The 15,567-nt window shown below is 44.4% G+C and overlaps 1 protein-coding gene across 3 annotated transcripts in view; it reads right to left on the minus strand.

The window, feature by feature from the left end:
• The window catches only part of LOC139264492 (electrogenic aspartate/glutamate antiporter SLC25A13, mitochondrial), a 343,232-nt gene that overhangs the window by 24,172 nt on the left and 303,493 nt on the right, over positions 1-15,567 (minus strand). The window contains exon 15 of one of the 3 annotated variants that reach the window (XR_011593353.1): positions 3,563-3,648. The exons of the other annotated variants lie outside the window; for them this stretch is intronic. The gene's annotated coding sequence lies outside the window, so the exon portion shown is untranslated. The remainder of the gene's footprint in view (positions 1-3,562; positions 3,649-15,567) is intronic. 3 annotated transcript variants of the gene reach the window in all.

Below are 15,567 nucleotides of genomic sequence, written 5' to 3' on the forward strand. Positions count from 1 at the left end.
CACAGCAATTGGAGCAGTGAATGACAGATCGCAACTTCATGTGCCAAATCCCGAAGTTGCACTCAGTTTTAAAGGTGGAATGATGGCAAATGCTGTCAGTCCGCCATCATCCTGACAGCAAATTCCTTACCATGTTCTGTTCAAGGTTTTAAAATTTTAGCCATTATGACGAAAGCAGCTTTAAACTATGAAAATGCTTTCATCAAGAACTGTATGTTGCAGATAAAAATCACAAACCATCTTTTTCTTTAAAACTATGTTTACTTTTTAATGTTCTGGTTTGAAACTGAATAGTTTAATAAGTCAGAGAATAAAAGATGATTATGGAATAATAAAAATAAAATAAAAATGCTAAAATTCTGAAATCAAAACAAAAAATGCTGGAAGTACAAAACAGGTCCATTAGGATCCATAAATAAAAAGGGCAGGTTCATGTTTCAGATGTAGACTCTACCCGAAATGCTAACCAGTCTTTGCTTTTAAAAGATGCCAACTCACCTGCAGTATACTGTATTTCTAGCATTTTCTGTTTTCCTATTATTATTTATGGATAGCCTTTATGAAAGTTGAGATGCCTTTCTTTTCACTGAATATTCTCTGGAACAATGTTATATTTAAGAAATACCTCATCTTGTGGCTGGAGGGAAGGGGCCGTCAGCTACCAATGCTTTTATGATAACATCTAACCTTTTATAAAAGGTCGGTAATGTCACTGATATCAACTGAAATGGGAGTCCAGCCTACTTTGGAGTGCTGTAAAAGTGTGATCTTTGATAATAAACACTTGCATATAGTACTGAAACAAACCAACACAGCAGTTACTGTGAAGATCACAGTGATTTTTCATTTCTTTTACCATCTTTGTTAAAAATTAAGTGGCAAAACTGTAATTTTCAATTTGTGAAGCAGAAATTCCTGAAGAAACTGGGGGATTAAGTGTTGGGGATATGATTAAGAAGTTTGCTGATGACACTAAAATAAGTTGTGTGTTGATAATGAAGAAGAAAGCTGTGGATTGCAGGAAGATATCAATGTACTGGTCAGGTGGGCAGAACAGTGGCAAATGGAATTCAATCCAGATAAGCGTGAGGTAATGCATTTGGGGAGGGCTAACAAGGCAAGGGAATAAACATTAAATGGTACGATACTGAAAAGTGTAGAGGAACAAAGGAACCTTAGAGTGCAGGTCAACAGATCCCTGAAGGTAGCAGGCCAGGTAGATAAGGTGGTTAAGAAGGCATATGGAATAGTTGCCTTTATTAGTCGAGGCATGGAAATACAATAGCAAGGTGGTTATGCTTGAACTGTATAAAACACTGGTTAGGCCGCATCTGGAGTATTATGTACTGTTCTGGTCACCACATTACAGGAAAGATGTGTTTGCACTTGAAAGGGTGCAGAGGAGATTTACAAGAATGTTGCCTGGACTGGATAATTTTGGCTATGAGGAATGATTGGAGATGCTGGATCTGTTTTCTTTGGAACAGGGGAGACCTGATTGAGGTGTATAAAATTCTGAGGGGTCTGGATGGAGTGGATAGGAAGTATCTGTTTCCCTTGACAGAGAGTTTAACAACCAGGGGGCATAGATTTAAAGTAAATGGGGGGAGGTTTACAGGAGATATATAGGGAAATTCTTCACCCAGAGGGTGGTGGGGGTCTGTAACTCACTGCCTGAAAGGGTGGTAGAGGCAGAAACCCTCACCACATTTAAAAGATACTTGGATGTGCACTTAAAGTGTCGTAACCTACAGAGCAAGAGCTGGAAAGTGGGATTAGGCTGGATAGCTCTTGGTTGGCCGACGTGAACACGATGGGCCAAAATGGCCTCCTTCCATGCTGTAAATTTCTATGATTCTTTGATATGAAGGCAAAATTAGAAGCTTTTATAGTGAGGTAATTTCCTGTTAGCTTGAACAGACTTGTAAATTGAACATATGCTGATTTATATGCAACAAATACTCACAACCAGAACTGTTAAGAATTCTTAATAGCAGATTAAAAATTAATCCTGTCAGAATCCACTGAACTTTAAATAAATTGGTTAATAAAATGTGAGTCTGCTATTCTAATATAAAAGCTTTTTTTCCTTCGACTATCTCCACTCGGAACATGTTTAGGACAGGCTTAACTCAGAAGTTAATTACTGTTAACTACCACTGGCCAATTACAGGAGCTTAGGGAGATTGTATTCAAGCAGTCCGTGCAACAAAATAGACTTTTGGTTTTGTATTTGTTTTATTTATTTCTGACACGGTTTGCAATATCAGCCCCGTGGACTGAAAACTTAAGATTCAACCTGGAGCAAATAGCAAGGATCATCTGCCTGAGAAAGATCCTGGTCAGTGGCTGCCAGGGGCTAGGCCTGCCAGGCATGAAGTTATTGGATCTCATGCACCTTGAACCCATGCTCTTGTGAAATCTACTTCAAATTGACTCCCTCCTCCAATCACTTTAATAACCTTAAATCCCTTAATCTTAGATTGTATCTCACTAAATGAATAGATTAAGCAAAGAGAAAAACAATCTCAGGCTGTAGGATGAGTCAAATAAACAAATCAAACCTTCAGGTAGGACAGTTTTTTTCTGATGCTAATTCTGTTTTATACCAGTAACAGTAGCAAATAAGGGCCTAAACAAACTATTTTCTCAACAGGGGAGAGTAATTATGCTCACAAAGGCATCTCTGTGTCAGGCTGAGCACCAGGAGTCAGCAGGTCTTGGATATCCTGGTTTAACCTTGTCTCCTGCAGTGAACATGCAATTGTCCACTAGAGATAGAAAACACCAGACTGACGAGTTAGAAGATTCAACTTCTTGGTGTAGAATAAGGATGCGCCTAATCTCTTTCTCAAATTATAAAATAGACATACAAATTCTAACCTGTATTTAGCACCTGTGTTTATTTTTTTTAAACTACTTCTTGTCTATTTGAGATTTGAATTGAATATTTGAACTGCTTCAACAATTTTGCATTTGAGTTTCAGAGGAAGCACTCCTAAAACAGGCAACATGCCAAGTGTATCATATGCTATGCATAGCCTTTGTCTTCAGATAAAGAAACCTATTTCATTTCTCACTAGACAGCAAATTAAAAAGGAAAAAAATAGCTTGTAGCAGTATCCAGGCAGTTCCTCAGCACATGGCATATTGTAAATTGTCCTACAATATGACAAAGCTGCAAGATGCTCTGCATTTTCCTCATTAACACTCGAGAGTCACAGCAGTAGCAGAACTGAAATTCTGCTTTATGCAAGCGCACACAATTGCTCAAAAGTTTCATTCGCAACTAGGTTTCCTAGTTTTGGACTTGCCCAGATGTGATAGCCCCACAGCCGGTCTATACAGGTAAGAATGTTGGTCAGCATGGACAAAAATGTTGGCAGGTGTTGCTGCAGGTTTCCATTTATGTTAACCACTTCATGAGTAAAGTCTTAAGGGGCTAAATTGGATAGCCCCCATCTTCATGCTGCCTTCTCATTATCATGATTTTAGCATGTAGCCAGCACGAACAATGCTGTTGATTGGCTTCACGCATCAGCAAGGGGCTCAAAATTATTACCTGCTAGCACTGTTTAAAACTAGCCAGCACCTCTTGACGGGGAGATGAATTGTGGCTGGAGCAGATGCTTGAAAGTTGAATATGACCTGGGAAAGAGAGAAGAATGGTTAAACATGGGCGAGAGCTGGCACCCAAGTTTTCTGACGCTACGCTGAAGATCTTGGTGGTGGAGGTGGAAAGGAGGAGAAATGTCCTGTAACTGCAGGCAGCCAGGATGCCTTCCAGATACACGGTGAAAAGGTAGTGGGAGCAGATAGTCGCGGAGGTCAATTGCAGGACTGCAGCCCCAAGGACCTGGATGCAGTGTCGCAAGAAGTTTAATAATCTCACATGAGTAGTCAAGGTCACTGAATGCATCTTCAAATGCAATAACCTATCTAGTGAACCTCTAACCTCAGCTTATATCATCACACTCTCACACTCACCTACCAACATTCACTATCAATCATGTCTCATACCTAACAGTCATATGCTTTGCCTCACCCTCACACACTTAGCAAGTCTCACATCCATATCTCACAGCTTGCATACACTGCCAGCTTTTCAAACACAACAGCCATATCACCCAAATATCACCCAGGAGGCAACAGAGCAGAGTAGCACTGGGGTAAGGGTAAACCACAAGGTGATAGGAAGGGACAATATGTATGAATATAAGGAGGCTGCAGGAGGGGTCAAAACTAAAAACCATGGTTTAAAAACTTGTATTAAAACATTTTACCTAAACGCACGCAGCATTCGAAATAAAGTAAATGAGTTGACGGCACAAATCATTACAAATGGGTATGATTTGGTGGCCATTACAGAAACGTGGTTGCAGGGTGGCCAAGACTGGGAATTAAACATACAGGGGTATCTGACAATTCGGAAGGTTAGACAAGAAGGGAAAGGAGGTGGGGTAGCTCTGTTAATAAAAGATGATATCAGGGCAGTTGTGAGAGATGATATTGGCTCTAATGAACAATATGTTGAATCATTGTGGGTGGAGAATAGAGATAGTAAGGGGAAAAAGTCACTGGTCAGCGTAGTTTATAGGCCTCCAAATAATAACTTCACGGTGGGGCGGACAATAATCAAGGGAATAATGGAGGCATGTGAAAAAGGAACGACAGTAATCATGGGGATTTTAACCTACAGATCGATTGGTCAAATCAAATCGCACTGGGTAGCCTGGAGGAGGAATTCATAGAATGCGTAAGGAATTGTTTCTTGGAACAGTATGTTACAGAACCTACAAGGGAGCAAGCTATCTTAGATCTGGTCCTGTGTAATGAGTCAGGAATAATAAACGATTTCCTAGTAAAAGATCCTCTCGGAATGAGTGATCACAGTATGGTTGAATTTGTAATACAGATTGAGGGTGAGGAAGTAGTGTCTCAAACGAGCGTACTATGCTTAAATAAAGGGGACTACAGTGGGATAAGGGCAGAGTTCGCTAAAGTAGACTGGGAACATAGACTAAACGGTGGCACAATTGAGGAACAGTGGAGGACTTTTAAGGAGCTCTTTCATAGTGCTCAGCAAAAATACATTCCAGTGAAAAAGGGCGGTAAGAGAAGGGATAACCAGCCGTGAATAACCAAGGAAATAAAGGAGAGTATCAAATTAAAAAAACAATGCGTATAAGTTGGCCAAGGTTAGTGCGAAACTAGAAGATTGGGAACATTTTAAACGGCAGCAAAGAATGACTAAGAAAGCAATAAAGAAAGGAAAGATAGATTACGAAAGTAAACTTGCGCAAAACATAAAAACAGATAATAAAAGCTTTTACCGATATATTAAACAGAAGAGAGTGACTAAAGTAAATGTTGGTCCCTTAGAAGATGAGAAGGGGGATTTAATAATGGGAAATGTGGAAATGGCTGAGACCTTAAACAATTATTTTGCTTCGGTCTTCACAGTGGAAGACACAAAAACCATGCCAAAAATTGCTGGTCACGGGAATGTGGGAAGGGAGGACCTTGAGACAATTACTATCACTCGGGGGGTAGTGCTGGACAGGCTAATGGGACTCAAGGTAGACAAGTTCCCTGGTCCTAATGAAATGCATCCCAGGGTATTAAAAGAGATGGCGGAAGTTATAAGTAGATGCATTCGTTATAATCTACCAAAATTCTCTGGACTCTGGGGAGGTACCATCGGATTGGAAAGCAGCTAATGTAACGCCTCTGTTTAAAAAAAGGGGGCAGGCAAAAGGCAGGTAACTATAGGCCGGTTAGTTTAACATCTGTAGTGGGGAAAATGCTTGAAGCTATCATTAAGGAAGAAATAGCGGGACATCTAGATAGGAATAGTGCAATCAAGCAGACGCAACATGGATTCATGAAGGGGAAATCATGTTTAACTAATTTACTGGAATTCTTTGAGGATATAACGAGTATGGTGGATAGAGGTGTACCGATGGATGTGGTGTATTTAGATTTCCAAAAGGCATTCGATAAGGTGCCACACAAAAGGTTACTGCAGAAGATAAAGGTACGCGGAGTCAGAGGAAATGTATTAGCATGGATCGAGAACTGGCTGGTGAACAGAAAGCAGAGAGTCGGGATAAATGGGTCCTTTTCGGGTTGGAAATCGGTGGTTCGTGGTGTGCCACAGGGATCGGTGCTGGGACCACAACTGTTTACAATATACATAGATGACCTGGAAGAGGGGAGAGAGTGTAGTGTAACAAAATTTGCAGATGACACAAAGATTAGTGGGAAAGTGGGTTGTGTAGAGGACACAGAGAGGCTGCAAAGAGAGATTTAGATAGGTTAAGTGAATGGGCTAAGGTTTGGCAGATGGAATACAATGTCGGAAAATGTGAGGTCATCCACCTTGGAAAAAAAAACAGTAAAAGGGAATATTATTTGAATGGGGAGAAATTACAACATGCTGCGGTGCAGAGGGACCTGGGGGTCCTTGTGCATGAATCCCAAAAAGTTAGTTTGCAGGTGCAGCAGGTAATCAGGAAGGCGAATGGAATGTTGGCCTTCATTGTGAGAGGGATGGAGTACAAAAGCAGGGAGGTCCTGCTGCAACTGTACAGGGTATTGGTGAGGCCGCACCTGGAGTACTGCGTGCAGTTTTGGTCAGCTTACTTAAGGAAGGATATACTAGCTTTGGAGGGGGTACAGAGACGATTCACTAAGCTGATTCCGGAGATGAGGGGGTCACCTTATGATGATAGATTGAGTAGACTGGGTCTTTACTCGTTGGAGTTCAGAAGGATGAGGGGTGATCTTATTAGAAAATAAAAGGCGTCAGAGGGTCTAGTAAGAAGGAGGAAGTGAGGGAAATCCTTATTAGTCGGGAAATTGTGTTGGGGGAATTGATGGGATTGAAGGGCGATAAATCCCCAGGGCCTGATGGACTGCATCCCAGAGTACTTAAGGAGGTGGCCTTGGAAATAGCGGATGCATTGACAGTCATTTTCCAACATTCCATAGACTCTGGATCAGTTCCTATCGAGTGGAGGGGAGCCAATGTAACCCCACTTTTTAAAAAAGGAGGGAGAGAGAAAACAGGGAATTATAGACCGGTCATCCTGACATCGGTAGTGGGTAAAATGATGGAATCAATTTTTAAGGATGTCATAGCAGTGCATTTGGAAAGAAGTGACATGATAGGTCCAAGTCAGCATGGATTTGTGAAAGGGAAATCATGCTTGACAAATCTTCTGGAATTTTTTGAGGATGTTTCCAGTAGAGTGGATAAGGGAGAACCAGTTGATGTGGCATATTTGGACTTTCAGAAGGCTTTCGACAAGGTCCCACACAAGAGATTAATTTGCAAAGTTAAAGCACATGGGATTGGGGGTAGTGTGCTGACATGGATTGAGAACTGGTTGGCAGACAGGAAGCAAAGAGTAGGAGTAAATGGGTACTTTTCAGAATGGCAGGCAGTGACTAGTGGGGTACCGCGCAAGGTTCTGTGCTGGGGCCCCAGCTGTTTACATTGTACATTAATGATTTAAACGAGGGGATTAAATGTAGTATCTCCAAATTTGCGGATGACACTAAGTTGGATGGCAGTGTGAGGAGGATGCTATGAGGCTGCAGAGTGACTTGGATAGGTTAGAGAGAGACAGACTATTATCTGAATGGTGACAGATTAGGAAAAGGGGAGGTGCAACGAGACCTGGGTGTCATGGTACATCAGTCATTGAAGGTTGGCATGCAGGTACAGCAGGCGGTTAAGAAAGCAGATGGCCTATTGGCCTTCATAGCAAGGGGATTTGAGTAAGGGGCAGGGAAGTGTTACTACAGTTGTACAGGGCCGTGGTGAGGCCACACCTGGGGAGTAGTGTGTACAGTTTTGGTCTCCTAACTTGAGGAAGGACATTCTTGCTATTGAGGGAGTGCAGCGAAGGTTCACCAGACTGATTCCCGCGATGGCGGGACTGACATATCAAGACAGACTGGATCAACTGGGCTTGTATTCACTGGAGTTCAGAAGAATGAGAGGGGATCTCATAGAAACGTTTAAAATTCTGACGGGTTTAGACAGGTTAGATGCAGGAAGAATGTTCCCAATGTTGGGGAAGTCCAGAACGAGGGGTCACAGTCTAAGGATAAGGGGTAAGCCATTTAGGACCGAGATGAGGAGAAACTTCTTCACCCAGAGAGTGGTGAACCTGTGAAATTCTCTACCACAGAAAGTTGTTGAGGCCAATTCACTAAATATATTCAAAAAGGAGTTAGATGTCGTCCTTACTGCTAGGGGGATCAAGGGGTATGGCGAGAAAGCAGGAATGGGGTACTGAAGTTGCATGTTCAGCCATGATGTCATTGAATGGCCTACTCCTGCACCTATTTCTATGTTTCTGTGTAAACATTTAAAATAATGAAAGGGATAGACAAGATAGAGACAGAGAGGTTGTTTCCACTGGTCGGGGAGACTAGAACTAGGGGGCACAGCCTCAAAATACAGGGGACCCAATTTAAAACTGAGTTGAGAAGGAATTTCTTCTCCCAGAGGGTTGTGAATCTGTGGAATTCTCTGCCCAAGGAAGCAGTTGAGGCTAGCTCATTGAATGTATTCAACTCACAGATAGATAGATTTTTAACCAATAAGGGAATTAAGGGTTATGAGGAGCGGGCGGATAAGTGGAGCTGAGTCCACGGCCAGATCAGCCATGATGTTTTTGAATGGCGGAGCAGGCTCGAGGGGCTAAATGGCCTACTCCTGTTCTTAATTCTTATGTTCTTATATTGCACAACATTTACTGACACACTTCCATCTCTCTTGCAGGAGAAGATGGCGCACAACTGGAGGCAGCAGGAACTAAGCGGAGGGAAGGAAGCTCGCCTACATGCGCTAACCCCTCTGGAGGAGACGGTACTGGCCATTATCGAAAGGGCCCTTGCTGAAGCCATGGCCAGAGGCAGGGCTAAATCAATTGAAGATGAGGGTATCCTCATACCTAATCCTCCTTCATACATTCCATTTCCTCCTCATACCAGTCTCTTCTGATTTACAAGCTGCAGATGGTGTAAGCATGCACTTCTTACTTTTCCGCTCCTCATCAGAACCTTACCCTTGTGAAATTTTCCTTTCAGATACCCAAGAACTGCAACCTAGTCAGGCAGTGGAGGAAGACCAAGAAGAAAGTGATGGTGAAGACATGTCGTTACTTGATTTCACACTCGCAGCCATCAGCTCAGATACTGACACAACCTACCTTAGAGGATAGTCTAAAGGCAGGATCTGCACATGGTGAGACACCGGGCACAAGTGTGCTGCAGCCAGGGCAGAGGGCAAGGATAGCACAGGGGCCAGCTTGCCGGAGGGCGAGGTCGCACATGAATTCTGCTGCACAGGACTCAGATGAGGACTTTAATGGGCCAGCTACAGAAGGCGGCTGATGGGTGTACACAACAAAATGCCTGCCAGAAAGCCCGTGTTCAATGTCAAGGAGCATGGAGCAGTCCAGCACCAACCTGGCACAGGGTTTTGCACAGAGCTTGGAGCCCATCCTTTCCAGCATGGAACTGGTGGCCAACTCCATCAACACACTTGTGGAGCCAATTATGATGAAGTGTCTGATGGCCAATGTCTCAGCTTCCATTGCAATGCAACAGCTTCCACCAAAGGTTCAACTGCTGTCATGTAAGCTCAGACTGCTGCCATCATGGCTGTGGCATCATCATCATAGGCAGTCCCTCGGAATCAAGGAAGACTTGCTTCCACTTTGAAAATGAGTCCTTAGGTGGCTGAACAGTCCAATACGAGAACCACAGTCCTCAACAAAGGTGGGACAGATAGTCGTTGAGGGAAAGGGTGGATGGGACTGGTTTGCTGCATGCTCTTTCTGCTGCCTGCGCTTGATTTCTGCATGCTCTTGCCGATGAGACTTTAGGTGCTCAGCGCCCTCGCGGATGCACTTCCTCCACTTAGAGTGGTCTTTGGCCAGGGATTCCCAGGTATCAGTGGGGATGTTGCACTTTTTCAGGGAGGCTCTGAGGGACTCACCCCTTCCCTCAACGACTATCTGCCCCACCTGTGACAGAGTCTTTGGTTCTCGTATTGGACTGTTCAGCCACCTAAGAACTTATGTTAAGGGTGGAAGCAAGTCCTCCTCGGTTTCGAGGGACTGCCTATGATAATGATGATGTAGTGTTTCCTCTGCCCACCTTTGGCTCATTTGCCGTGAAGGAGTTCCGAGTAAAGCGCTTGCTTTGGGAGTCTCGTGTCTGGCATGCGAACGATGTGGCCTGCCCAGCAGAGCTGATCAAGTGTGGTCAGTGCTTCAATGCTGGGGATGTTGGCCTGGCCAAGGAAGCTAATGTTGGTGCGTCTGCCCTCCCAGGGGATTTGTAGGATCTTGCGGAGGCATCATTGGTGGTATTTCTCCAGCGACTTGAGGTGTCTACTGTACATGGTCCATGTCTCTGAGCCATACAGGAGGTCGGGTATTACTACAGCCCTGTAGACCATGAGCTTGGTGGCAGTTTTGAGGGCCTGGTCTTCAAACACACTTTTCCTCAGGCGGCCGAAGCCTGCACTGGCGCACTGGAGGCGGTGTTGAATCTCGTCGTCAGTGTCTGCCTTTGTTGATAAGAGGCTCCCGAGGTATGGGAAATGGTCCACGTTGTCCAGGACCGCGACGTGGATCTTGATAACTGGGGGGCAGTGCTGTGCGGCGAGGACAGACTGGTGGAGGACCTTGGTCTTACAGATGTTTTGTGTAAGGCCCATGCTTTCGTACGCCTCAGTAAATATGTCGACTACATCCTGGAGTTCAGCCTCTATGTGCACAGACGCAGGCGTCGTCCACGTACTGTAGCTCGACGACGTTGGGGTGGTCTTGGTCCTGGCCTGGAGACGGCGAAGGTTGAACAGATTCCCACTGGTTCTGTAGTTTAGTTCCACTCCAGCGGGGAGCTTGTTGACTGTGAGGTGGAGCATGGCAGCGAGAAAGATTGAGAAGAAGGTTGGGGCGATGACGCAGCCCTGTTTGATCCCGGTCCGGACGTGGATTGGGTCTGTGATGGGTCCGTTGGTAAGGATCACGGCCTGCATGTCATCGTGGAGCAGGCGGAAGATCGTGATGAACTTTTGGGGGCATCCAAAACGGTGGATACCAGTGATCAAAGGGGCCTGCAGGGTATCACAGCAGACCAACAATCTGTCCTCCAACAGATTACTAGGATTGCTGAGGTGCCGCCCTGGGGAGATCCATGGAATACAAGCTTGCTGGCCCCTCTCAGGATGACAGCATTCGTGCTCCCACCCCTGCCACTCCACCAGTGCCCTTGCTGTTTCCTGTGAGCCAGCCAGCCTGGACTGCTTCCATGCATGCTGAGATGGTGCAGTCTAAAGCCAGTCCTTCTAGACCCAGAGCTGCTTGAGGTCATCCTCCAAGGCCATCTGCAGTCTCCTTCACTGAAAGTCTGCAGACTTCCACCAGGCATAAGAACATAACAAATAAGAGCAGGAGTAGGCCATTTGGCCCCTCGAGCCTGCTCCGCCATTCAATAAGATCATGGCTGATCTGATTATGGATTCAACTCCACTTCCCTACCTGCTCCCCATCACCCTTTACTCCCTTATTGCTCAAAAATCTGTCTCTCTCTGCCTTAAATATATTCAATGACCCAGCTTCCACACCTCTCTGGGGCAGAGAATTCCATAGATTTACAACACTCAGAAGAAATTTCTCCTTATCTCAGTTTTAAATGGGTGGCCTTTATTCTAAGATCATGTCCCCTAGTTTTAGTTTCCTCTATGAGTGGAGATATCCTCTCTGCATCCACCCTGTCAAGCCCCCTCATTATCTTATAAGTTTCAATAAGATCACCTCTCATTCTTCTGAACTCCAATGTGTATAGGCCCAACCTACTCAACCTATCCCTCTAAGTCAACCCCCTCATCTCCGGAATCAACCTAGTGAACCTTCGCTGAACAGCCTCCAATGCAAGTATATCCTTCCTTAAATACGGAGACCAAAACTGTACACAGTACTCCAGGTGTGGCCTCACCAATACCCTATATAGATCACTAATAGGATACCACAGCATCTGTGCTGAAATCATTGCTATTTAGAGTATTGCTCTACAATTCTCCGAGAAATCTGTGTTACTCCAACTCTGGTCTCTTGTGCATCCCCCCTTCCTTCACCCCACCATTGGCGGCTGTGCCTTCATTCAAGCAGACCATAAGCTCTAGAATTCCCTCCTCAAACCTCTTTGCCTCTCCCTTCCTCCTTTAAGACGCTGCTTAAAACCTACGTCTTTGATCAAGCATTTAGTCACCAGTCCTAATGTCGCCTTCTTTTGCTCTGTAACAATTTTTGCTGATTGCGCTTCACAGGACCGTAGAGACGTTTACTATGTTAAAGATGCTATATTAATATAGCATATATAAAAATTATTTGCAACTAGGAACAAAAATAGATCTGTTTACATCTGCATGTCACACCAAGTTGTGGAGAGGGTTTCCAAACAGGGAACATGTAAAGCCAAAGGAATAGAGCACAAATTCCAGGAAATGATACGGCACTAGGACCCTACCTGAAGTTTTATATACAATTCTGGTTGGTATCCAGTCACTAGAGGCATTGTGGAATAGGGAAACTAAACTGATAACTAGTTGAAGGCATCTGAGCTATAAGGCTTAGGAGAAGAGAAGGTTCAGGGGAAATATTATTCAAAGAAGGAAAAAAAAAAATAATATGCATTTACATAGGGCTTTTCATGTCCTTACTTTTCCTCAAAGCACTTCACAGTTAATGAATTAGTTTTGAAGTATAGTCACTCTTATTTTATTGGCACACATGACAATCAATTTGTGCAAAGCAAGATCAGATACAGCAAGGAAATGAATGACCAGTTAATCTGTTTTTGGTGATGCTGATTAACAGATACATATTGACCAGGACATTGGACGTATTCCCCTACTTTACATTGAATAGTGCTATGAGATCTTCTATGTGACCCGAGAGAGAAGACAGAGCCTTCATTTGCCATCTCATCCAAAAGATGGGACCTCTGGCAATGCAGCATTCCCTCAGTACTGCACCAAAGTATCAGCTTAAATTATGTGCACCAGTCTCTGGGGCTTGAACTCATAGCTTTCCGACAAGAGGTGAGAATGCTGCCACTGCGGATTTTTATGATCCTTAAAGGAACAGATAAATTGAACCCCAATAATATGTTCACGATTACCATAAACTCAAAAAACCAGGCAACTCAAGCTCAAGTTTAGAAAAGGGAATATGCTCAGACAGTTTACTACATTACACAGAGGATGTTGAATGTATGGAATGGATTGGGATAGCGGATAGCGAGGTAGATACAGTCACCACTGCTTATAGCGGCGCCTTCATGCAAACATGATTTGCTCAATATACGTGATAGCCGGTATAGCTAATATGGTGACGCAGCTGTGCCTTTGATGTAATGGGCTACATCAAAACCAATATATATTTCTTGGTTTAATTTGTTTTGTTACAAAAATCTGTTTAGAAACCATTAGGGAAGAAGTGAACAATATGATGGTTGTTCAATAGCAATTGTCAAGATAACCATTACAAATGTACTATTTCTGATTTTATAAAATTACAGCTATTTTGTATTGACTGTTAGAATGGATATATTATTGTAAATTGTAATAAGTTCTTTGTGAAATCATGGAGTATTATGATAGGAGAGCTTTTTGATGACTGAACTGTCACTGGGTATGGATTAGAATATCATGAGATATTGGGGCAGCATTATGACAGTACTTTCTTTTAATCTGAGTTTGATTTTCAGAGTGTCGCCTTGCTTTCGCTATTATCAGTTGGCAGCAGCTAAGAAGCATTTTCTTTTAAGTTCATCACTACGGGATCAATCTTCCCCAATGCCGTTTTTTTGCGCATTGCAAGAGTTACGTCCTTTTTTTTGGCCCCGATTACACAAAAAAAACCTGGCAAGTTTCCCCGTTCTATTTTTTGAAATTGGCACCGCGCAGCCTGTCTTTTAGCTTGGGTGGGGATGGGGGAGCCTAATGTCTGCGCCGAAAAAACAATGCCCCCCCACCCCCCGCACATGCTTGGGGGAAAAAATGATGTTTATGACATGACTGCTATGGGCGCGCATACCCACTACAGCTCCCGGTCAGCATTCGGACGTTTTTAAAGAACTTTAATTTTCATTGGAAAAATTGGAGCTGCAATACAATATGCAATGGGGCTCAAGGACGAAGAATTTATCACAGGATGAAGTGGAGGCACTGGTTACTGTAATCGAGGCCAGATGGCACGAGCTGGATACCAGCAGAGGTCACATAAAAGTTTCACCAAAAGAAATGAAGAAACGCTGGAACCAACTTGCAGAAGATTACTGTGCAATGGTGACCACCCAGAGGTCTGGAGGCCAGTGTAAAAAGAAGTGGCAGGACCTTGGTCAAGTAGTTACTGTAATATTTTCATTTATTCACTGGAATTGCAATTGTAAATGTGACCATCTGTATGTCCCACCCAGCAGAAAGACACCCTCTCTAAAAAGTTATATTTTCATCTTTGTAGAGGAAGGTGACACACAACAAAAGGGAAAGAACTCGAACAGGAGGAGACCCAGCAAATCTGCACCCACTGACATGCTTGGAAGATAGGATCGCTGCTTTGATGCCTGGAGAAAAGCAACCACCACGGCACAAGCTGGGCCCACACTCGAGGGAGAGGGTAAGTCCTGCAAATTCCAGAGTCTGGCTTTGCTAAATGTTAAGTACCGCGCGGGCTGGCCATGCTTCGGTTCATAGAGATGTCTCCATCAGCTATGCTTCGGTTGATGCAATGTGCTATCATTCATCGTGGTCCTTCAAACAAGCCTGCTGTCTGTGCTGTGCGTGCCTAATCACGCCACCCTGCCCCTCCTCTGCTGCTAACCATTTGACTGTTCTGTTATATTTTGCAGAACGTGAGGCCAACCCTGATGAGGCTGAAGCCGATGCAGAAGAAGATTCAAACGCAGATGAGTCTGAAGAGGAGAACATCTTCCAATCCCACCTTTCAGACCAATAGCATGGGGGTGAGGGGGAGGGGATTGATGAAGCCCCCACTCTTGTATTCACTCTGGGAGAGGTGCAGGTGCTGCCCATTGAGGTGCCAGGCCCTTTCCCGAGTGGTACGAGTGTTGGGAAATTCCATGGTTTCTCACCGTCCGAGGCTGTGGGTCTCAGTGGGATGCAACAAGGCACACCCAGGGCCTCATTGTCCGAGGCTGCGGGTTCCAGTGGGATGCAGCGGGCCACACCCAGGGGTGAGGAGGGGAAGGAGAGCTCGACAGCGCTCTCCTGAGGTGCAAGATCTAACAGATGTGGTTCAGATGATGGCAATGAGTGCGGAGAGCACTGACTTTACACAATCACTCCTGGAAGACTATCAGTGGGTGGGTGATGAAGTATCGGGACTGTCGGGAGAAGTAACAACACTCTCACGAAAAAGGGGAACACTGTCCGGGCACGAGGGACGAATGTCGCAGGTAGCTGATCAATGTTCACCGACATTGTGAGTTAGCTGCTGCAATAAGGGAACACGC

The sequence above is a fragment of the Pristiophorus japonicus genome, chromosome 5, assembly GCF_044704955.1.
Source record: "Pristiophorus japonicus isolate sPriJap1 chromosome 5, sPriJap1.hap1, whole genome shotgun sequence".
In the NCBI taxonomy this organism is placed as follows: Eukaryota; Metazoa; Chordata; class Chondrichthyes; family Pristiophoridae; genus Pristiophorus; species Pristiophorus japonicus.